Below are 24,650 nucleotides of genomic sequence, written 5' to 3' on the forward strand. Positions count from 1 at the left end.
TTGGGATGTACCTATTTCCAACCACTGTATTAAACCATCAACTTTATTTGTCTCTTATCCACTGTTTCTCCTTAGACTGAATAGTAGGATGTGGTAGGAAAATTCTGAGGTGGCCGCCATGATTCTTACCACCTAGTGTTACTCCTGTGATTACATGGTAAAAGGGATTTTGTAGATGTGATTAAGGTTACTAATCAGTTGACCTTGAAATAGGGAAATTATCTCAAAGGGTCTAACCCAAAGTCAGTGAGTTTTTCAAAAGCAGAGAGTTTTCTTCAGAAAATTCAGTTTCCTTCAGGTTTGTCAGATAGATTCAAAGTGTGAACAGGATTGGATGCAAGACAGAAATTCTGTTTCTAGTTTTGAAGTTGGAGTTGATGATATGGAAAAGGGCCTGGGATATGCCTGTAGGAGCTGAGAGCCCATCCCCAGATGACAGTGCACAAGAAAAAGGTGACCTTGGTTCTTCAGCTGCAAAAAACTGGATTTTGCCAACAACTGGAAAATCTTGGAAGTAGTTTCTTCTCAGAGTCTCCAGATAAGACCCCAGTCTGGCTGATACCTTGATTTTAGCCTTGTGAGACTGTAAGTAGAGGACCTCTCTGAGACTTCTGATCTATAGAACTGTGAGCAAACACATAAGTGTTAAGAAAGTTGCTGGTATTTTGTTAAATAGCAATAGAAAACCAATATGTGGGAGGTGGATATGAGACTCTGGGAGAAGGAACCAGATAACAGCAGCCTGGGGCCGGCTTCAGAAGTGAGTTAGGAGAGAAGGGAAGACACTGAGGGAAAGAGGGCATAAAAATGATGTTGTAAACTTTACACAGTAAAAGACATGAAAGTGCCAAGAGGCAAACATGAGAAGGATTGCTTTAGACATCCCTAAGGGGAAAAAGAAAATGAAAACAGCATTCCTTGTTTTATAATATACAGAGGGATAGACATGTAGACACAGTTAAGAACACCTTTTGAATGTGAAGACAACCATTTACAAGCCAAGGACAGAAACCTGGAATAGATCTTTGCCTCTAAGACCTCGGGAGAAAGCAGCCATGCTGACGTATTGATTTTGGACTCCTGGTCTCCAGAACTGTGAGATAGTACACTTCCATTGTCTCAGCCACCCAATCTGTGGCATTTTTTTATGCAGCCCTAGAAGACTAATACCAAAATCTGTTTTTGTTTGCTATGGATGCTGTAACAAAGTATCACAGACTCTCTGTGTTGAACAATAAATGTACTATCATACAGTTCTGAAAACAGGAATCCAAAATCAAGGTTGGCAAGGGGAGCTCCTTGTGTGGGCTGGGAGGGAAGAATCTGTTCCTGGCGTCTCCTCTTGGCTTGTAGACAACCGTCTTCTTCCTAGGTCTGTACACATTGTCTTGGCTCCGTTCATGTCTGTGTTCAGATTTCTCCTTTTCCTACGGACACCAGCATAATGGTTTAGGGCCCCTCACAATGACTTCATTTTAACTTGATTACCTCTGTAAAGACCCCATATTCAAATAAGGTCATATTCTAGGATATTAGGGGTTACAGTGTAATCATTTGAGTAACAAAATTTTAAGGGTAATACGTCACCTTTAAAAATATTGTTGGCTATACATGAAGGCTGTGGTGGGCAGAGCTTCATACGGAGATGCTGTGACCTAAAGCCAGTCCTCATAGTTCTGACTCTGTGACCTGAAGTGACATCACCTGTCCATATCTGCGCCCCATCTTTAAAACAATATCCTAACACTTAAATATTTTATTATATTTTGTCTTATGTCATTCTATACTTACCGTAGTTCTGTACTTAAAACTATGCAGAAATGGGGCAACTTAATCCAGTGATCATTGAATATACACCCTCTCTGGGCCAAGCACTCAGTCAGGTCACAAGGACACAGAAATGGGTCTGTAACAGCACTTGACCTCAAGAAGTTCTCAATCTAGTGGACTCCAGGTGACATATTTTTTAATTGGCAAATCAAAGAAAGCCCACCTGTTAACTGTGGGAACTAGGTGTATATTACATCTCCTTCTAACTCTAAACTCATTGCATGAATTTAGAATGATTCTAAGTCTTCAAAGATGAGGAGAATTGGAAACATAGTTGAACTATAAGAGTAGAAAGCCAACAAAAATGTATCTTCCCTCTCCTCCTCTATTTTATCTTCCTCTAATACTCAGAATTATTCCAGGCAGAATTTATCTAAGAAAAACCATCTCCAAGAGCAAAAGGCAAGGGAGAAAAGTCCAATTCCCTTGGCAGTGGCACTATGAGGAATTTCTTTTGTCTTTGTACCTTACATGTCAGCATAATGGAACCACTTGTATCAAAATGACGTTGAGAAAAATATATTTTTAAGATCTCCATAGTGAACATCTGCATTTCACTGGTGACCCAGATGGTAAAGAATCAGCCTACAATGCAGGAAACCCAGGTTCTATCTCTCTGTCAGAAAGATCCCCTGGGGAAGAAAAGGCAACTCACTCCAGTATTCTTGCCTGGAGAATACCTGGTGGGCAACAGTCCGTGGGGTTGCAAAAAGTCAGACACGACTGAGTGACTAACACTAACTAACTAACAGTATTGAACATAAAAACTACGAGCCACCTGAATATAATAACACCAATTGTGACTTTACCCTTGGTGCAGGAAAGTTTAAAGGCAGATCCTAAGCAGACACATAAATAAGAGCCAAATAACCATTGTAGAAGATCAGGATTATATTTAGAGCTAAAAGGGCTAAAATCTGCCTTGGACATTTCTAATGTCTGCTAACAGAAGGTAAGTGATCTATGTCTTAGTTACAGACTTGAAGCTATACTGGCTCCATTAAAGAGTAATTTGGGAAATAATAGTGATGATGATAATGTTAATGAAATAGTAACAGCACTCATCTCTGACCTTGGCTAGGTTATGGTTCCAGCCATCTTCCTCCAAGCTCAACCATTTAGCTTGCGCTAGCTTTCAACTGCTCCTCACCACAGCATCTGTATTCATTCCCAGAGCTGACGGGCAACCTCCTACCTTTGAACTGAGTAAATAAACAAGACAATGAGCCCTTCAGTGAATGCCCACCCAGGGTTATTGTAAAGAGTTTTGGCCATCTGTCCTAAAACTTCAGACAGATTTAAGATGCCTTTGCCATTTAATGGAAATCCATGTTGAACAGGAAAACTTATTGGGACCAGTGATTCTAAAATAATAAATACAAAAGACATGGACGTCAAGTCCAAACTCACACCAAACTGTCTGGCGGGTTTCAGAACAAATCAAAACATACAGCCTTCTACAGGAGCAAATGTAGAGAAAAACCACCAAACTCTTGTCTTCCTAGCCCAGCTATTTATAAATACTCTTGTAGCCAAGGTTTAGTTTTTAGCTCATTCTCATGCTCATGTCTACAGTTATTTGAAAGTAAAAACAAAAAATTGTGTGTGTGTGTGCTCAGTGGTGTCCGATTCTTTGCGGTCCCATGGACTTTAGCCCGCCAGACTCCTCCATCCATGGAATTTTCCAACAAGAATACTGGAGCGGGTTGCCATTTCCTACTCCAAGAGAACCCATATCTCTTGCGTCTCCTGCATTGGCAGGTGGATTCTTTACCACTGCACTACCTGGGAAGCCTCCAAACTTTTCACCAATGCATATAGCCAAACCTAGGGTTGATTTTTTTCACTGCCTAAGAAAAAATCTGGGGTTAGAAGTTTAGAAATAATTTGAGTGGCAGTCAGTTCAGGAATGAGAAATGCTACACAGTCCTGGCTAAGTCTGAGTAGCAGAGAAATGCACCATTCACCCTTTCTTATCTCCCTTTTATATTCCTGAGTGACTTCATTTTTCCTGTGGTAAGATTTTTTATTTTGAATTGTGTATTCAAACTCCTTACTGTCAACATAACTCCTTACTGTCACATGCTCTTCATCTTCTATCAAAGGTTGGAAAAAGTACCAAATACACCCTGCACAGCTGTATTTGCCAATAATTTCTGGATCCATTTGGGGCTGATCTCATTCTTACCCTCCCTCCAGCACCCATCAAAGTAATGATGGTTACTCTCTAGAGACACTGGTATGAATAGTAATGTGCTACGGTAAGGAGTTTTTGCTTCTCTCTGATTAATAGGTATTCAGGAATCATAGTTCTTTCATTGTTTTCTTTAGATTGGGGAAATCCTGGTGCATAGGATTGGAATCTGGGCAGAAAGAAGAGAGCTTCTCAGATCATGGTAGAAAGAATCTCCAGAGTTCACTTTTCTTGTATAGTTCCATCTAACAGATGGTATAACTGGATTGTTGAGAGCTTGGACTTGGGGGTCAGACCAAGGGACTGAATTCTTGTTTGGTGAAGAGGGGAAGTCACTTAACCTGTTCTCAGGCTCTGTTCCCTCACCAGAAGATAGGAATAATATTAACACTAATACCTAGAAGTAGGGTGAGGTTTAATTACCATAAAACTGGAAGAGGTATTAGCAATGTACCAGCCAAGCTATAGACAGCTCTGCTCATCAGATACTATCAGAATGATTAGAACAGAACTTGGTCTGTTCCCAAAGTCAGCTTTTCAATCCACCTGTGGCTAACTGGACATTAAAAGGAGGGGTCAGAGGACAGTTTCTCACTGTTCAGAGAAGGAGGGGGAATTTCAGTTCTAATACAGACATACTAGGGATTCCCAAGAGGCCCAGTGGTAAAGAATCCACTGGCCAATTCAGGAAACACAGAAGATGGGAGTTCGATCTTTGGGTGAGGAAGATCCCCTGGAGTAGGAAATGGCAACCTGCTTCAGTATTCTTGCCTGGAAAATTCCATAGACAGAGGATCCTGACAGGGCTACAATCCATGGGGTTGCAAAGAGTTGGACACGATTGAGCACACATGCACAGACACGATAAAGAAAACACATGGGCACATAGGTGTGAAAACAATCATGAAATTGCTCTCCTGGAGTGAACTGATAGCTGATAATGGTGTTTACAAGTTTAGAGTCATACTTTCAAAAGGGAATGTTGATTTATCTCTGGGCTTTCTATTTTGTTCCATTGATCTATATTTCTGTCTTTGTGCCAGTACCATACTGTCTTGATAACTGTGGCTTTGTAGTAGAGCCTGAAGTCAGGTAGGTTGATTCCTCCAGTTCCATTCTTCTTTCTCAAGATCGCTTTGGCTAGTCGAGGTTTTTTGTATTTCCATACAAATTGTGAAATTATTTGTTCTAGCTCTGTGAAGAATACTGTTGGTAGCTTGATAGGGATTGCATTGAATCTATAAATTGCTTTGGGTAGTATACTCATTTTCACTATATTGATTCTTCCAATCCATGAACATGGTATATTTCTCCATCTGTTAGTGTCCTCTTTGATTTCTTTCACCAGTGTTTTATAGTTTTCTATATATAGGTCTTAAGTTTCTTTAGGTAGATATATTCCTAAGTGTTTTATTCTTTCCGTTGCAATGGTGAATGGAATTGTTTCCTTAATTTCTCTTTCTGTTTTCTCATTATTAGTGTATAGGAATGCAAGGGATTTCTGTGTGTTGATTTTATATCCTGCAACTTTACTATAGTCATTGATTAGTTCTGGTAATTTTCTGGTGGAGTCTTTAGGGTTTTCTATGTAGAGGATCATGTCATCTGCAAACAGTGAGAGCTTTACTTCTTCTTTTCCAATTTGGATTCCTTTTATTTCTTTTTCTGCTCTGATTGCTGTGGCCAAAACTTCCAAAACTATGTAGAATAGTAATGGTGAAAGTGGGCACCCTTGTCTTGTTCCTGACTTTAGAGGAAATGCTTTCAATTTTCACCATTGAGGATAATGTTTGCTGTGGGTTTGTCATATATAGCTTTTATTATGTTGAGGTATGTTCCTTCTATTCCTGCTTTCTGGAGAGTTTTGATCATAAATGGATGTTGAATTTTGTCAAAGGCTTTCTCTGCATCTATTGAGATAATCATATGGTTTTTATTTTTCAATTTGTTAATGTGGTGTATTACATTGATTGATTTGTGGATATTGAAGAATCCTTGCATCCCTGGGATAAAGCCCACTTGGTCATGGTGTATGATCTTTTTAATGTGTTGTTGGATTCTGATTGCTAGAATTTTGTTAAGGATTTTTGCATCTATGTTCATCAGTGATATTGGCCTGTAGTTTTCTTTTTTTGTGGGATCTTTGTCAGGTTTTGGTATTAGGGTGATGGTGGCCTCATAGAATGAGTTTGGAAGTTTACCATCCTCTGCAATTTTCTGGAAGAGTTTGAGCAGGATAGGTGTTAGCTCGTCTCTAAATTTTTGGTAGAATTCAGCTGTGAAGCCGTCTGGGCCTGGGCTTTTATTTGCCGGAAGATTTTTGATTACCGTTTCAATTTCTGTGCTTGTGATGGGTCTGTTAAGATTTTCTACTTCTTCCTGGTCGAGTTTTGGAAAGTTGTACTTTTCTAAGAATTTGTCCATTTCTTCCACATTGTCCATTTTATTGGCATATAATTGTTGATAGTACTCTCTTATGATCCTTTGTATTTCTGTGTTGTCTGTTGTGATCTCTCCATTTTCATGTCTAATTTTATTGATTTGATTTTTCTCCCTTTGTTTCTTGATGAGTCTGGCTAATGGTTTGTCAATTTTATTTATCCTTTCAAAGAACCAGCTTTTGGTTTTGTTGATTTTTGCTATGATCTCTTTGGTTTCTTTTGCATTTATTTCTGCTCTAAGTTTTAAGATTTCTTTCCTTCTACTAACCCTGGGGTTCTTCATTTCTTCCTTTTCTAGTTGCTTTAGGTGTAGAGTTAGGTTATTTATTTGACTTTTTTCTTGTTTCTTGAGGTGTGCCTGTATTGCTATGAACTGTCCCCTTAGGACTGCTTTTACCGTGTCCCACAGGTTTTGGGTTGTTGTGTTTTCATTTTCATTCGTTTCTATGCAAATTTTGATTTCTTCTGTGATTTGTTGGTTATTCAGCAGCGTGTTGTTCAGCCTCCATATGTTGGAATTTTTAATAGTTTTTCTCCTGTAATTGAGATCTAATCTTACTGCACTGTGATCAGAAAAGATGCTTGGAATGATTTCTATTTTTTTTAATTTACCAAGGCTAGCTTTATGGCCCAGGATGTGATCTATCCACGCACATATGGACACCTTATCTTTGACAAAGGAAGCAAGAATATACAATGGATTAAAGATAATCTCTTTAACAAGTGGTGCTGGGAAATCTGGTCAACCACTTGTAAAAGAATGAAACTAGAACACTTTCTAACACCATACACAAAAATAAACTCAAAATGGATTAAAGATCTCAATGTAAGATCAGAAACTATAAAACTCCTAGAGGAGAACATAGGCAAAACACTCTCTGACATACATCACAGCAGGATCCTCTATGACCCACCTCCCAGAATATTGGAAATAAAAGCAAAAATAAACAAATGGGACCTAATTAACCTTAAAAGCTTCTGCACATCAAAGGAAACTATTAGCAAGGTGAAAAGACAGCCTTCAGAATGGGAGAAGATAATAGCAAATGAAGCAACTGACAAACAACTAATCTCGAGAATATACAAGCAACTCCTACAGCTCAACTCCAGAAAAAATAAATGACCCAATCAAAAAATGGGCCAAAGAACTAAATAGACATTTCTCCAAAGAAGACATACAGATGGCTAACAAACACATGAAAAGATGCTCAACATCACTCATTATCAGAGAAATGCAAATCAAAACCACTATGAGGTACCATTTCACGCCAGTCAGAATGGCTGCAATCCAAAAGTCTACAAGTAATAAATGCTGGAGAGGGTGTGGAGAAAAGGGAACCCTCTTCCACTGTTGGTGGGAATGCAAACTAGTACAGCCACTATGGAGAACAGTGTGGAGATTCCTTAAAAAACTGGAAATAGACCTGCCTTATGATCCAGCAATCCCACTGCTGGGCATACACACTGAGGAAACCAGAAGGGAAAGAGACACGTGTACCCCAATGTTCATCGCAGCACTGTTTATAATAGCCAGGACATGGAAGCAGCCTAGATGTCCATCAGCAGATGAATGGATAAGAAAGCTGTGGTACATATAGACAATGGACTATTACTCAGCCATTAAAAAGAATACATTTGAATCAGTTCTAATGAGGTGGATGAAACTGGAGCCTATTATACAGAGTGAAGTAAGCAAGAAAGAAAAACACCAATACAGTATACTAACGCATATATATGGAATTTAGAAAGATGGTAACAATAACCCTGTGTACGAGACAGCAAGAGAGACACTGATGTATAGAACAGTCTTATGGACTCTGTGGGAGAGGGAGAGGGTGGGAAGATTTGGGAGAATGGCATTAAAACCTGTATAATATCATGTATGAAACGAGTTGCCAGTCCAGGTTCGATGCACGATACTGGATGCTTGGGGCTGGTGCACTGGGATGACCCAGAGGGATGGTATGGGGAGGGAGGAGGGAGGAGGGTTCAGGGTGGGGAACACATGTATACCTGTGGCAGATTCATTTTGATATTTGGCAAAACTAATACAATTATGTAAAATTTAAAAATAAAATTAAAAAAATAAATTAAAAAAAAAAAAGGGAATGTTGGATAAATTCTAGTCGCTATCTCAGATTTTCAAATGGGATCATGATAGTACACTGCTTCTCAAAGCCTGACGCCTGCAGCAGCAGCACAGAACTTATCAAATAAACAAATGCCTAGGCCCTACCTTTGATGTAATAAATCAAAAATTATGAGAGTGGAGGCCAGGAATTTGTGTTTAAGAACCCCATGTGAATATGATACCTGTTAGAGAACTCTTATTTTCTCTACATATGTGGATCCCTTTTACTGGTAATCTTTAACAACAATCCTTACTTTTCTAATCTTATTGTTGGCAGGATGAGATTGAGCCATCTTTGAAAAGTAGTTTTTAAAGTAAGTGTGTGTAAATACATATATACAATGAAATACTTGTTTAGTCACCAAGTTGTATCTGACTCCTCCGCGACCCCATGGACTGTAGTCCACCAGGCTCTCTTGTGGATTCTTTACCATTGAGCCATCCCAGTAAAGAATCCTCCCGCCAAGCAAGAGACTCAGGTTCGATCCCTGGGTTGGGATGGTGCCCTGGAGAAGAGAATGGCTACCCACTCTAGTATTCTTGCCTGGGAAGTTCCATGGACAGGGGAGCCTGGCAGACTACAGTCCATGGGGTCACAAAGAGTTGGACAAAACTGAGCATGTGAATAAGCACAGTTTCAGATGTCCACAGAGTAGAAGTGATTGCTTCTTAACACATTATTGACTGGGAGATTTTGGTAGAAACTAATTTCTGGTGGCCAGCGATTTGTTATAAAAGTAAATGTTGAAATGTCAAAAGACATTAATACATCTCTGGTCATAAGCTGTTAAAAAAGTGAAAGCATTAATCACTCAGTCATATCCGACTCTAATCAGCCATCTTACTGTGGATAGATCTTCTAGATGTGGTGCTAAATGCAGTTCAATAAACTTAGTAATATGTTTACTCACCTAAGGTATCCTTACTTTGTTAGAGATTAGTACTACAAATTAGTGGAGTATAGACTTTTAGTCCCTGCAAACACTGTAGCTGAGAATAAAAAAATCGTGAAGTAAGAGATGTTATCTGCCTACTCTCAAGGTCTGAAATAAGCACCAATGTCAAAGTTGAGAAGTGTGGAGTGCAAACTTCCCCCACTAGACTGGATTAGTGGGATGCCTGAGGAAAGCACGGCTGCAGTGAATTTGATTTTTGCATCTTCAATGTCAGTTCTACCTGTGTCCCATCAGGTAGCAGCCATAGCATCAGATTTGCTTCACTCCCAGCTTTAGGGATGGGCCCCAAATGAATGAAAGGCAGGATTACACTCTGTCCCTTACTACAGTGATGGGTTTGGATACCCAGTCTGGCCAGTTAGAACAGGCATTCCCCTGTTCACAGGGATTGAGGTAGTCCAAGCAGGGGGATTTCTGTTAGGATACAGAAACTCTTATCAACAGTGTGTGAGGTTGGGAGCCATGCTGGATGGTCACCTACAGACAAGGCTGACACATAGGACCATGAATGTCAGTTGCTATTATTATCAGTATTATTCTTCCTGTTACATTTACATGAAGAGAATAAGATGTCTAAAAGAACTTCTGTACAGGGTGACCTAGAAGAAAGAAATAACTTGTGGCAGAGATAGTTTCCAAGAAAAAAAGAATCAAAGAAACATGAGCAGGAAATGACTATCTCTAGATCTTATTGTGAAACACATACACAAACACCTTGAGATATTAACTGGTGAGTAACATCCCATTGCCTCCCAAAAGGGGAGGATTAGATAAGCCTTCAAGAAGAAATGAAGCCCTTGAGGTGAGATCCAAATAATCTAGACAAAGAGTAGAAGGAAAGAACCCTCTAGACATATGCACAGATGCCATAACAAGTGGAAATGAATATTAGGACCTGAGAAAAAAGCCAGAGAAACTGAAGAAGAGCAAGAATGGTATAACATGGTACAACACCTCCAGGCACACAGACACTAAAAATGACCGTGGAGTGGCTCTCATGGATTGAAGTGGCTCAGGGGGGTAAGAATTAGATCAACAGGTCTTCCAGGCCATGTTAAATGTTGTGGTCTTAAGAGCAGTGAAATGCTGCAAGTTGACAGGCACATGTGGTACTAGGATGTCAATGGCAGGTTCTCAGTCATAGCTATTAGAAAAGATGTGACGACTTCACAGCACTCCATCCTCTTAGAGTCCAAGAGTTCCTGCTATGACAGTGATGATACTACAGGCCAATGGAGGAAGATAAGAAACAAATTAGCTTCCAGGCTTGGGAAGCAGAAAACAGACCTACACTTCAAAATCTGATGCTTATCCTCCTTGGTACCCAGGCCATGCCATAGAAGTAAGTTGGGAGTGAGTCCCATCTGATGGAAACAAACTTTCCCCTCTAAGGCTCTAGTCCATAGGCCTGCAGCTAGTGTGCTAACCCAGTGATATGTCATCTAACAAATCCATGTAATTTACTATCCTCAGTGACTGTTTTCCTCAAGTGTTAGATAAACTTTCATTTTTCTTGTTTCTAAAACTAAGACAGGCCTCAGAATCATTATATACATTTAATGTACAATTTCTTTTTTCTCTTTCCCCCATTAAAAAAAGCTGATGATAAAAGATATCTTATCTCACCAAGGAAATGTCACAGATTTGATGCTCATGATTCTTATTCTCTCTTCATTTTAATAACACTACACTTCTAATTTTTCTCACTGGAACATAATTGCTCGCTTCATTTTTTTCCATTTTCCACTAAGCAGTGAGCTCCTTTAAGGGCATAAATTGTTTTATTCATCTTCGTATTTAATATATTTCTTGCCCCTTCCAGTAAATGGTACCTACTAGGACCTGGCACATAGTAGGATTTGAATATTTGTCGAATTAACGAATGAACCAGTAAGTGAAGAAATAAATAATATCATATATATGATTCAAGGATATCTCTAAAGGTCCCTTGGCAGAAAAAAAAAGTACAGATTTATTTTCTTATCTATAATCTGGGTTGAACCTGGAAAACCCAACATTTTTTTTAGTATATACAATGAACCAGGCTCTGTGTGAGCTTTACATGCAATGTCTCATTTAATTTTCAAACAAACTCTCAGTTGATGGCATTGTTCTGTTAACCACTTAACTAGCATGTAAAGTGAGACAGCAAGCATTTGCCCCGAAGTAACCCATTTGTAAACCGGATCACCATTTCTTAGCTCTGCCAAGCTGACTCCACTGTCTGCCTTCCTAGCCAGTACACTGAAATGTTTTAAACATACCCTTTCCAGGTTTGAAACTGGGAATAGAGTTCTCTGAAAGTCTACTGTTTGCATCCTTTCCAATCCTTTGGTAGTAATGTTGCTATCTGCAGTTGTCAGGAACACTTTAGGATAAGGAAAGAGCATTTCCAATTCCTTTGTTGCAGGAGACTCAGTTCAAGAAAAGATGCTTATGTTAATAGAATCATCTGTATATTTTCCTCTACTAAGGGAATTTCTTTTATCTTATTTCAAGCGGTTGAGGTTTAGCCTCACATTTCAACTTTGAATATAGAAATGCATTCTTGCTAAATCAGACATCTCTTTTTCTTTGGAAAGAAAGGTAGAAAGGATTGCAAGATACCATAATGGGATGATGATGGTGCAAAATATTCAGCTTAGATTAACTTCAGTGAGGAGGTACAGTTGTATATTCGACATGACAAATCATGTTCCTTGAAATATGTTGTATTATGAACTGCTTATTTTTCTCTCATGCTTTTCCTTTTCTCTGTAGATAGAAACCTCTGATTTTTAGCTGGGTATTTGGCCACCCAAAACAAAGTCTATACTTACAGAGTTGGGACTGTGTGTCTAAATTCTGGCCAATACTCTGAAATGCAAGTTACCATGTGGCAGCTTGAAGAATCTTCATGAAAAGTATGCTGCTGTGCTTGCTTTGCTCCATCTTCTTCAATTCTTCTTTGCTGCTGACTGGAGTTTTATTGTGTTTTCTGCTCTGCTTATTCGCTCAGTATAGGTACTCAATACAAATGAACACCAAAGGCTAAAAGTTTGGACCGCAAAAGTAGCAAAAGGATCCTGGGGTCCACAATTCTGACAAACCAGAGGAGCTGGAGGACCAAGCAATGATGGCATTCTCTACAACACACAGACACACAAAGCTTGTGTCCTAGAAGAACTGACCCCAATTTAAGTCAAATCCTTCCATCAAATAGCACCAGAACTGACCTTCCTGAGTCCCAGCAAATGATTGTTTCCCCAGCAATGTCCAACAGAACAATAGCCCATGATAAAGGCCATTGGGCACTGTGTTGGCGTTCATTGGAAGAACCAGCCTCTCAGCTTCAGGGAAAGGCTTTTGATAGTGATGATTTCCATGGCAAAGGAGAGTGAGCCCAGGGCCACCCCAGCTAGACCCATCTCTGAATGTGACTCCCATTTCCCAGCAAAGGCCTCAGGAAGACCAATTGCCCCCATGTCCTTTTGCCAGTCTTTGCTTGTAATGCCATAAAATCCAAATAAACATGTCCTTTCCAGAAAGGTTACCCAGTTCATGCCAAGGAAATGGCCATCGTGTGTTTCCTTTCAAGTCACCCCTGTTTCTCTCCAAGGGTGGAAATAAAACACTTTGAAAGTCTGAGAACATTCAAAATAAGCCATCATTTAGAAATAACGACTGCTCGTGCTGTGCACATAAATAAAAATCCATACTAACCTCAAACACGTTTATAAGGTCATTGTGAAGAGTTTGCCTTTTCTCTATAAATGTCCAGAAAGATTAATTAAGAACAGGATGACTCATCCATCTAGATTGATTAAATGTATCTTTAAGGGTCAAACTGAAAACAAAGCCTAGATACATTAACATACAATTTGCCCACAGTGATTAGTCTATTTATTTTACTTGCTGACAATATTTCTGGAATTAAGTCATTGTTAATCTTTGTCTGGAGGGAGCGACAGGACCACCCTATTCCCCAGCCATCTTCCCCTACCTCCCAGACTAGCATTCTCTCTCCAAATGTGCAGGGTCCTTTAGAGCTTGGTAAGGGACCACGATGGCACAGAATACAGGGAGTGCTATTAAAGTTTCATCCCAAATTCAGCCCAATGCTTCCCTCATTAGCTCTGAACAACATCTCTGCCCTTTCAGAATTTCTTCTCCTTTTTTATACCCTTTGCATCAGGACACATTTGCTAAAAAAAACCTTTTGGGAATAATGGCACCCAACTCCAGTACTCTTGCCTGGAAAATTCCATGGACGGAGGAGCCTGGTAGGCTACAGTCCATGGGGTTGCTGGAGTCAGACATGACTGAGCGCCTTCACTTTCACTTTTCACTTTCATGCATTGGAGAAGGAAATGGCAACCCACTCCAGTGTTCTTGCCTGGAGAATCCCAGGGACAGGGGAGCCTCGTGGGCTGCCATCTCTGGGGTCACACAGAGTCGGACACGACTGAAGCGACTTAGCAGCAGCAGCAGCATCCTCTTTGCAAAAACAAAGCATTAATTATATGGTATTATCTAGGCCTAAAGAGTGATAGTTAACATTGGGTGGTAACCATGCGTAATAATATACTGTATTGCTTGCATTTGTTCTTTATTTCTATTAATATTCACAAAAAGTCTGAAAAGAGTTCTGAGGATTTAAGTATTCACATCCCTGTCTCGCTAGTTAGTGAAACAGGGATACAGAGAAAAGTGTTTGGCTGTGTTCACCACTCTAGAAGTATCCAAAAAAACAGACTGAAGTGTGTGAATAGCTCAGTACATTGGATGGCAAACCCTGCTCTTAGCTCTTGGGCCACGTTGTGTCACAAATGCCATGTTGAATCTGTCACTTCTGCTTAGGATTCTTGAGCCCCCATGTACGCAGTTGAAGACTGAGAATAAACTTTCCCCCCTGAGTTGTATCACAATCCACGTCTCTGGGAGCAGCTAAATCTCATGGTGTGCCCCAGACATATTTGTTGATAGTTTGAGCACAAATTATGTTGGTTAACATTCCTTTGGCTGCTCCTTGGTGATGGTGGCCAATTCTCTGGTACTTATCTAAGCCACGTTTATTAATATAACTGCTAGGAGGTTTTTAGAGCCGATCATACTTCTAGACTGACCACATGGTTCTAAAAAGAGTCTACCGACACAGCCATAAAGAAAACAAAGCACTCTGAGTGGAAAGTAAAAGGAACCAGAATGCAATCTTCCTCATCAAAGTGATGCAAGATTGGGTCTGGTGGGCTCAGCACACCACAACTGTTCTGGAGTGGTTAGTTCCCCTCTCTGAGCATCAGTTTTTCTATCTGTAGAAGGGGTATATTAACTTAAAAGGTAGTTGAGAATATTATATGAAATAATGAAGGCAAAGCATGGTAGCTGTCTAATGAATGCTCAGTCAATAAGAACTATAATTGTTACTGATCTCTGACTTATATTCTTTTTTTTTTTACTTACATTCTGTGTAACATAATGATGATGATCATTGCCAGCCATCTCTTTAAGATTATCTATATGGCAAGCACTGTTCTAAGCACATTATATAAGTTAGCTTATTCAATGCTCACAACAGTTCTGAGTGCTTTTGTATTCCCATTTTATAGATGGATATGTTGAGGTCCAGAGAGCAGGATTTATTTGCCCAAAGTCACCCTGCCAGTTATTCTCTATTGAAACAGGCACTTTAGCTCCAGAACACACTCTTTTAATCGTCCTGCTCCATCGGAAGTAGTTACACAGCCACCAAGCCAGTGGATTACAACATGAATTATTGAAACAGAAGAGGCAGGGTAATTTAGCCTCCAGGACTAGGCGTGTATCTCCACTTTTCCTGCTTTTTCCTCCTCCCCTCCCCCATTTGCGTGTTTAAGCAAACACATAGCTAAGGAGAAAACAGGAGAGGTTTGTTCCACCAAATTTACTGCTCAAGTGGAGCCTCTCGACAGTTTTAAAGATAAAACGATGATGTCATGGTTATTAAGACAACAAGGAAAAAATAGTAGAAAAGTACCATGAAAGTAAAAGTGCTACAGGCAACAAACAGTGGCTCTGGCTCTGCATTTCTCCAATTCAGACCATTGCCCAGGCTCATTCTCCCCATAAGAGAAGCTGCTATCCTACATCCCTGCCCCCTCCTCACTTCTAATCACCAACCTCCTACTGACTCCTCCATTCACACAACTGATTCCTATTCATCCATCAGATTCCAGCTTAGACCTCACCTCCTCCAGAAGGCCTTTGTGGATCCCCTGCCCAGCCCCATCCAACAGGATTAAAGGGCTTTGGAGCTCCTGTAGCATCTATCATGATTCAGTAAGTGCAGTGGCCTATAAGCTCTATGTGGGCAGCATCTGACTCCAGCAAATATTCTTTTGTGTCCCCAAAGTCTAGCATTTTGCCTGAGATATAAGTAGATACCTCAGTAAACATATGCTGTGTGCCTTTGAAAATCACAAAACATGCCACTTCTTTTAAGGTTTAGAATCAGGTGATACAGTTCTTGAAAATGAATTTTTTCATGACTTGAAAGGGATATACACAATTGCAGAAAAGTAACAGCCAGTGTCTTTTCTTAGGTCACTCTACTCAATGATTTGGAAACCTAGACAAAGTTTAACAGTACTTATTACTGGAACATTCTTCCCTAAAGGATGCCTAAACCCTCTTCCTGTCATTTAAACTCATTCCTTTTCATTCGGTTCCCTGTGGAGGTAATTCTCAGGGGGTTCATGATAATTATGATATTTCCTTTTAGCTTTGTCTTCTCTGGATTAATAACCTCGGCTGCTTAAATTTTTCCCTATAAAAATCTGTTAATAATCTTTATTGCTTTCCCACTTCTCCATACTACTCATATCTTAATGCATATTGTTAAATCTCATAAAGAAAGAAAATAACTTTCAGGTTCATATTCTTATCTTTGTTTTCCAAGGACTTAAATAAAAGAAAAACAGTGATCATATCTACGAAGTAAAGAGTAAGATATGGATTTAAACAATGGTCATCTAGTCTCAGGCTACCTTTTTTCCCTGTTTTCCTCTTTGAAGCATGCTCTGTTTTCTACAAACTTCTAGAAGCCAGAAATGATGTGACGCCCATGGTTTAGTATAAGCATACACATTAAGACATTAGAAATCATTCCACATTTTCCAAAATGGTCCCTTTTCAAGTATTCGGACTTGTTTTCCCATAAGTAGAACTTGTGTTATATCTGTTTCCTAATTTGAAGATTAAGAAATGTGTTCAACCCACATATGGCATAGAATCTCTAGGTAGTGATGTTACTATCAGTAGGAAACATTGATTGCACCCTCCTTCCATAAAGGTGCTATGCTAGTCATTCAGAATCATTTTCTCTTTTAGTCATTTAAAGCATCTTTATGAGATAGATATTCTTTCATCCCCATTTTACAGATAAGGAAACTGAGGCTCAGAAAAAACATATAAACTCACCCATCAGTAGGTGGCAGGGCAGGGACTCCAAAAGCTGTGTCTGACAGTACACTCATAAGCTCTAAGCACTTTGCTGAAGACTCTAATAGTATTGATTTTGCGGATTTGTGTATCTGTTTTTGTAAATGATCTGATCCACTGTCATGCACACAGTAATTTTATAATAATTCTTCGATTTTTCTTTTGACATAGGGAAGCAGTACCTTTTACAGTCTGTGGACAATACTCTAATCGGTTCAGGTACTTTGGAGCATCTATTCATTGGGGCATCTGGCCACACCTGGGAGCAACCACATCTGGCAGCACCCCGGGGTGTTGAAGATGTGTATATTGTAGGGCCCAGCCATGATTCCCTAGGCACTATGGCAAATATCAATACCGCAGGTCAGTTCCCTCCACAGCCCTATGCTGTCCAGAAACTTTCTTGTAATTTGCTGACAGATGAACCACATGACCTTGTTCTAGCGAATGGAGTGTAAATGTTAATCACTGAGTAGGGCTTATTTGAAGACTTGTTTAAAGGGGTAATATGACTGAAGTGAAGTGAAGTGAAGTCGCTCAGTCGTGTCCAACTCTTTGCGACTCTGTGGACTGTAGCCCACCAGGCTCCTCCGTCCATGGGATTCTCCAGGCAAGAATACTGGCGTGGGTTGCCGTTTCCTTCTCCAGGGGATCTTCCCGACCTAGGGATCGAACCCAGGTCTCCCGCATTGCAGGCAGACGCTTTAACCTCTGAGCCACCTAAGGAGGTAATATGACTAGAGTACTTTATATTCTTCCTGATTGGAGCATGACACAATCCCTGGAATTGCTGTAACTATGTTGTGGTTATAAAACAGCAAACCTATGGGTAAAAGTGCACTCTAAGAATGACAAAGCAGAGAGATGAAACAAACCTGGATAGCTTTGGCATCAGTCAACCAGCCTGGCAGCCCAGGAATACCTCCCTCCAGGCTTGTGGCAATGTTAGAAACAATAACCTCCTCTGCCACCCAATTCAGGGATTCCCTGATGGCTCAGTGATAAGGAATCTGCCTGCAATGCAGGAGACTCAGGTTCAATCCCTGGGTCAGGAATATCCCTGGAGATGGAAATGGCAACCCACTCTAGTATTCTTACCTGGGAAATCCCATGGACAGAGGAGCCTGGGGGACAGAGGAGTCCATGGGGTCACAAAAGAGTTGGACATGACTTAGCTATGAAACAACAAACCACCAATTCATTTTACCAGAGTTCTCTAGAGAAACTCACACATACACAAGATGACATACACAGACATAATACATATAAAAAAAATAATAGATAAATAGCATATTCTTGCAATGATACATGGCAATTAAAAAGGCATAAACTAGATCTATTGGAGAAGGCAATGGCACCCCACTCCAGTACTCTTGCCTGGAAAATCCCATGGATGGAGGAGCCTGGTGGGCTGCAGTCCATGGGGTCGCACAGAGTCAGACACGACTGAGCTACTTCACTTTCACTTTTCACTTTCATGCACTGGAGAAGGAAATGGCAACCCACTCCAGTGTTCTTGCCTGGAGAATCCTAGGGACAGGGGAGCCTGGTGGGCTGCCGTCTGTGGGGTCGCACAGAGTCAGACACGACTGAAGCAACATAGCAGCAGCAGCAGCAGCAAACTAGATCTATATATATCCACATTATTCTTTTTTATTTTATTGAAATACAGTTGATGGCACTAGTGGTAAGGAACCCACCTGCCGATGCAGGAGACATGAAAGACACGTGTTCGACCCCTGGGCATGTCAATCCACTCCAGTATTCTTGCCTGGAGAATCCCATGGACAGAAGAGCCTGGCGCGCTACCCTAGTCCATAGAGTAAGAAAAAGTCAGACACGACTGAAGCAACTCAGCATGTACACATGGTTGAAATACAAATTGTGTTTGTTTCTGGTATACAGAAAAGTGATTCAGTTATACATGTAAAATATATATGTGTGTGTGTGTGTGTGTGTGTTACAGTTTGCATCTGTGAATCCCAAACTGTGATGATCAAAGTGGCATCTCCTGCATTGGCAGGCAGATTCTTTACCACTGAGCTACCAGGGAAGCCCCATTTCCATATATACTGAAAGTATAATGACATGGATGTGAAGGAACACACCAACTTTAGGGTGGGAGAAGGAATCAAATTGGGAAAGTGGCACAGAAGTACTTCAGCAGAACCTGCATTACTTTATTTCATAAAAGTAATTTAAGTCATGTATGACTATAACACGGCATTTGTTAAATTTGGGTGTGGATCCATAGGTATTTGCTACATATATGCTGCTGCTGCTGCTGCTAAGTTGCTTCAGTCGTGTCTGACTCTGTGCGACCCCATAGACAGAAGCCCACCAGGCTCCCCTGTCCCTGGGATTCTCCAGGCAAGAACACTGGAGTGGGTTGCCATTTCCTTCTCCAATGCATGAAAGTGAAAAGTGAAAGGAAAGTCACTCGGTCATGTCCGACTCTTAGCGACCCCATGGACTGCAGCCTACCAGGCTCCTCCATCCATGGGATTTTCCAGGCAAGAGTACTGGAGTGGGGTGCCATTGCCTTCTCCATGCTACATATATATTTTTCTATAAATTGTAAATGTTATATATTTTTTAAAAACTAGATGAAGAAAAGGAAAGAGATTGTTTCAAGAAGCAGTAGTTATATAAAATTACTCTGTCAAGTGTAAGGTGACATGGAAAGCCATGTGCTTTATTATTATATTTACCATCATCCAGGTTCGCGAAGAGTCGGGACACAACTGAGCGACTTCACTTTCACTTTTCACTTTCATGCATTGGAGCAGGAAATGGCAACCCACTCCAATGTTCTTGCCTGGAGAATCCCAGGGACGGGGGAGCCTGGTGGGCTGCCGTCTATGGGGTCGCACAGAGTTGGACACGACTGAAGTGACTTAGCAGCAGCAGCAGGAACGCTGTGTTGAGGAATAAACTTTCCATGAACCCTGAGGAAAGAAGAGGATGAGAAGATTTAGGTAGATGGTAGAGCTGAAGAAGTACTATGAACTGAACTGTCTCCCCAAAGTGTACACATTGAAACCCTAACACACTCAGTGTGACTGTATTTAGAGACAGGGCCATTAAAAAGGTAATTAAGCTTAAATCTGGTCATAAGCCTAGTGGCTCAGATGATAAATTTGAATGCCTGCAATGCAGGAGACCCAGGTTTGATCCCTGGGTCAGGAAGATCCCCTGGAGAAGGGAATGGCTACCCACTCCAGTATTCTTGCCTGGAGAATTCCATGGACAGAGGAGTCTGGCAGGCTACAGTCTAAGGGGTCACAAAGAGTTGGCCACGACTGAGTGACTAACACCTTAAGAGTGGGACACTAATCTAATAGTACTGATGTTCTCATAAGAAGAAGTAGAGTCACCAAGAGCACACTCAATGTGGAGAAAAAGCTATGTTATGGCATAGTGAGAAGGTGGTTGTCTGCAACCCAAGGAGAAAGACCTCAGGAGAAACCAGACCTAACAACACCTTGATCTTTCTGTGAAAATTACATTTCTGTTTAAGTCTATAGTATTCTGTTAAAGCTTCCCTCGATGGCTCAGTGGGTAAAGAATACGCCTGCAGTGCAGGAGACACAGGAGACATAGGTTCATCCCCTAGGTCAGGAAGATGGGGAGAAGGAAATGGCAACCCACTCCAGTATTCTTACCTGGAAAATTCCACGGACAGAGGAGCCTGGCTGGCTATAGTCCATGGAGTCACAAAGAGTCAGACACGACCAAGCACATGGCACATACCATATTATGTTATGGCAGCAAGAGCAGCTTAATACAGGATGTATGTCCAGAACTGTGGTTCTCAATAGTGGATGATGCTATATAAATGGGGGCATATAAGTTATTGGTTGGGGGAGGGTAATGGTTGGTGGTCACAAAGCTGAGGAGCACAGGAGCCATTTAATGGGCAGTGGCCAGAGAGGCAAAACTTTTTTCAGTTACTACAGTCCTCACAACAAAAAACAATTCTGCATCCCAAATATCTTTAAAATATCCCATAAGCATTTAGAAGAGGAGAAAACTGTACACTTACCTAAAGCTAGGTGAAAATGAAAAAATAAAAAATCTGGGGCTGTTTGGTCAGGTAGTATCATACAGTGAATTTCCATAAAAGTAACTACTATGAAGACTAAAGGAGGATTGTATTTTGTTTCCTTCAGAACTTTGCCAAAATGTACTCATCAGTGCTGTGGAAAATTCTTTTGTTAACAGTAATGCTAATGATATCTGTATTGCCTACCTGACATATCCTTATCAGTCTTCATTCATAGCCATCGTATCTGCTAGGAGTCTGCAAAGTCCACGGAGCTGGCCAAATCCAACCTGCCACCTGTTTTTGTACATAAAGTTATATGGGACACAACCATGCTCATCCATTTCGGTATTATCTATGGCTGCTTTTGCAGTAAAAAAGCTGAACTGAGAATGGCTCGCAAAGCTTAAATATTAACTATCTGACCCTTTATAGAAATGCTGGCAATCCCCTGCTATAAACCTGATTCTGTATCTTGTATTGGCATCCATTACTTCAATACATGATCTAGTTTAATCCTAGAATATTTACCTACTGAAACATGCATGATTTTGTTATCCAACTTCTTCTTTAAGTTCTAGCAATTATAGTTAATTCATCATGTAATTTGAAGATGTGTGGATATCTCTGTATCTGTGACATTAACTTCAGGAAAGAAATGGAATTCATTTCAGTAAAGAAGGAGAAGCATTTCTAAATATTCTCAAAGATTGAAAATCTACTCTAGGCCTAAAAGAACAAAGACCATGAAGAATTAATGCGATCAAGAAAAAATTGAAAACAAGCACCACGCTGAAGATGAACTGACCTTCAGTTCAGTTCAGTTCAGTCGCTCAGTCTTGTCCGACTCTTTGTGACCCCATGAACTGCAGCATGCCAGGCTTCCCTGTCCATCACCAGCTCCTGGAGTTCACCCAAACTCATGTCCACTGAGCCGGTGATGCCATCCAGCCATCTCATCCTGTGTCGTCCCCTTCTCCTCCTGCCCCCAATCCCTCCCAGCATCAGAGTCAACTCCAATGAGTCAACTCCTCGAACTGACCTTAAGCTCCAAGAAAGAGGCTATTGTGTTTATCTGTACATCACTTACTCAGGAACTGGTACACTGGACTCAGTAAATACTTGGCTGAATGTTCCCATGAATGAAGGGATGGATGAGGCATATAAATGATTGAAGGACAAAGGACTGGAATAGGGAGCTTCCTTTCTCAAGAGGTCTTCAAACAGAAGTTCAGTGGTCATTTGCCAGGTATTTTATAGCAGGTATTCCATCATACAAGGACTAACCGAGTGGACCAGAGAACTCGCTAAGTCTCTAAAACTCCACTCCTGAACCTGAAATCCAATATCCCAAAGATGCAAAGTTCATTATTTGGAGCAGCAAAAGCCTTTCAGATTTTAGACTGAACATGATCTAAAATTGTCAAAGATCTGCCCAGCCTCCTGACCTCATCCCTCAAATAGTTATGTGAGATAGCAGGTAGAGTGTGGTAGTGAAGTATACAGGATCTGGAGTTAAATAGGTTTAGGTTGGAGGGTAGACTGTGGGAAAAGATGAACAGCAAAATTCCTCTCATCCTTGAGTGTACATTCCTTTGCAGTATCATACTGAAGAGCCTTCCATCAGAAAATGAAGTCTATAACTCTACCCTTGGATCTGGGCTGGCCTCATGTCTCACTTTGGGTGGTAAAATGTAGCAAAAGGAACATGGTGTAATTTCTGAACCTAGGTCTCAAGAGGCCTGGTAGCTTCTGCCTTAACTCTCTGGAAATGTATAGCCCCATGTGATGAAGCTTTGTCCAGCTCAGGGACTGGTAAAATATGACCCATGGACCAAATTCACGCCACCACTTGTTTCTATAAGTAAAGTTTTATTGGAACACAGCTAGGCCCATTTGTCTACATACTGTCTATGACTGCCTTCATATTACAAACAGCAGAGTCAAGAAGCTATGTCCAAGACTGAATGCCCTACAAAGCCAAACATGCTTACAATCAGGACCTTTTCAGAAGACATTTGCTGAAGTTTGGTCTGGCTGCTGCAGGATGAGACCACATGAGAGAGAGGAGCTGTACCAGCTGAGGTCTCCCTAGAAAAAGCAACTCCCGATTAAACACCAAATGAGTGCATCTACACAGGTGATTGCAGGTGTGACCAAGAGAAGAACAGTCCAGCTGAACTCAGCCCTAACTGCAGACCCATAAACTCATGACAGATGGGATGACTGCCATTTTATGGTAATGGGTAGTTTGTCCTGCAGGAAGAAGCAATAGAGAAGGTCAGCCATGGCTCTGTCACTCATGGTATGAAGTACACTGTTCCCAGCTCATATTTTTGGAGGACTCACCCCTTCAGTGCAGGCTGACTGTCTTCCAGTTACCAATATCTGGATCTTTCTGCTAGGGGGTGGGTTTCTCCAAAGCCTTGCAAGGACTCTGTCCACACAGGGAAATTAACACTCCAACACTCCATCTGTACCCCACTCACCCTTATTCAATAGTTAACAGAAATTGGTGTGAAAATACACTGCAGTTCCTCACCTTCTGGAAGGGATAATTCTGAGGTATATGTTCCTACACTGTTTTCCAGAGTTTCCTTGCAGGTAACACTCTGATCTCCTCCTGGCTCATTGACAGTACACCCTTTATCAGCAGCCATCTTTTCTCTGTCTATATTCCCCATGGCTGTACTGGTATTGCCTGAACAGCTACTACCAAATAAGCTACTTTCACTCAAATCCTGTTACAGATTCTGCCTCACATCAAAATACAAACCAAGAAGATACTGTATAACTGTAGACAAGTTTATCTCTCTGAACCTTAGTTTCATTATCTGTAAAATGGGAATACAAGGAGCATCTGTAATCATGGTACGTGGTCACAAGGACTTGAGAGACTGTAAAGCATCCAGCACTACTCTCAGGGGCGACAGCTACCTTAACTAGCCCCACCTCCTCTCTGCCTGGGCTCTGGTGATTGGCCAAGTCCCTGCACAGGGCCCTGGTGATTGGCCAAGGGCCCTCTAATGAGCCAAGCTCCCATTGAAGGACAATTTAAAAAAAAAAAAAACAGCGTAGAGAGGCAGAAAGTACCTGAGGACAGCCCAAGGGAGAGTGCAGGGGCTTACTGTGGCTTCCAGTCACGTCCCAGTTCAGAAGCCTAAGCCCTGCGTCACATATCTCCGTCTGGAGGACACCGAGGCTCCTTACTTCTGAGCTGGCACGCTGGGCTGGAGCCTGCTGTGTGCCTGACCCCAGGAGCCTGTCCCCAACGGGAAGGAGAGAAGTAGTCAAGGAAGTGTGGCTGACCTGACTCCAATTAGAAAAACATTACCACGCCTCACAGTGGAACAAGAGCATGGCTTCAGCGATGGCCTTAAAAAAGAAATAGGAGTGTGAGAGGATGTTTTTCTTTCCTCCGAAGAGAGAAGTCTGTCTACCCAAAACCCTCCACTCCTTCTAACAGTCTATAAATACACACCTCAACCTGGAGAAAAAACTAAGAGCACACTTGTGCCTCCCATACCGGAAAACACATTCCATTTGTTCTGGTCCCTTCTGTTCTCTTTGAAAGGCCTTAATATTTCTCCCTCAT

At 41.1% G+C, this 24,650-nt stretch overlaps 1 long non-coding RNA gene across 3 annotated transcripts in view; it reads right to left on the bottom strand.

Moving 5' to 3' along the window:
• The window catches only part of LOC123330922, a 109,156-nt gene that overhangs the window by 23,136 nt on the left and 61,370 nt on the right, over nucleotides 1-24,650 (bottom strand). For 2 of the 3 annotated variants that reach the window (XR_006547189.2, XR_006547190.2), the window contains exons 2-3: nucleotides 19,722-19,958; nucleotides 18,711-18,820 (exon numbers count right to left, since the gene is read on the bottom strand). This is a non-coding gene — a long non-coding RNA (uncharacterized LOC123330922). The remainder of the gene's footprint in view (nucleotides 1-18,710; nucleotides 18,821-19,721; nucleotides 19,959-24,650) is intronic. The other variant, XR_006640447.1, reaches the window with a different exon arrangement.

Source organism: Bubalus bubalis, chromosome 21, assembly GCF_019923935.1.
Source record: "Bubalus bubalis isolate 160015118507 breed Murrah chromosome 21, NDDB_SH_1, whole genome shotgun sequence".
NCBI classification, from domain to species: domain Eukaryota; kingdom Metazoa; phylum Chordata; class Mammalia; order Artiodactyla; family Bovidae; genus Bubalus; species Bubalus bubalis.